This window comes from Sinocyclocheilus grahami, unplaced genomic scaffold (genome assembly GCF_001515645.1).
Source record: "Sinocyclocheilus grahami isolate Dianchi unplaced genomic scaffold, SAMN03320097.WGS_v1.1 scaffold2434.1, whole genome shotgun sequence".
NCBI lineage: Eukaryota > Metazoa > Chordata > Actinopteri > Cypriniformes > Cyprinidae > Sinocyclocheilus > Sinocyclocheilus grahami.
Genome location: NW_015507613.1, coordinates 33,694 through 33,959, shown reverse-complemented (window position 1 = coordinate 33,959; position 266 = coordinate 33,694). Strand labels below are relative to the sequence as shown.

Below are 266 nucleotides of genomic sequence, written 5' to 3'. Positions count from 1 at the left end.
CTTTTCTATGCTATTAAAGTGAAAGAACTGAACATAAATATATGAAGTATATTTATATTTATATTATATGAAGAAGAAAAAAAATAGAAAATCACCTTACATCACGTCTATTCAAAGTACCGGAGTATATTTACATATAAATTCCAATTGGCTGGCTTTCTCACATCTGTTTTGGATTCTGGATTGTGATTGGCTGTTTGTTAGTGTGTGAGCGAAAAGACCAGTGTTGCCAAGTCCGCAGTATTCCCACGGAGCTGTCTGGGCTA

General features: G+C 34.6%; 1 long non-coding RNA gene across 15 annotated transcripts in view; it reads right to left on the bottom strand.

The window, feature by feature from the left end:
• The window catches only part of LOC107575014 (uncharacterized), a 22,087-nt gene that overhangs the window by 19,236 nt on the left and 2,585 nt on the right, over positions 1-266 (bottom strand). Inside the window, exon 2 of one of the 15 annotated variants that reach the window (XR_001607790.1) lies at positions 251-254. The exons of the other annotated variants lie outside the window; for them this stretch is intronic. This is a non-coding gene — a long non-coding RNA (uncharacterized lncRNA). The remainder of the gene's footprint in view (positions 1-250; positions 255-266) is intronic. 15 annotated transcript variants of the gene reach the window in all.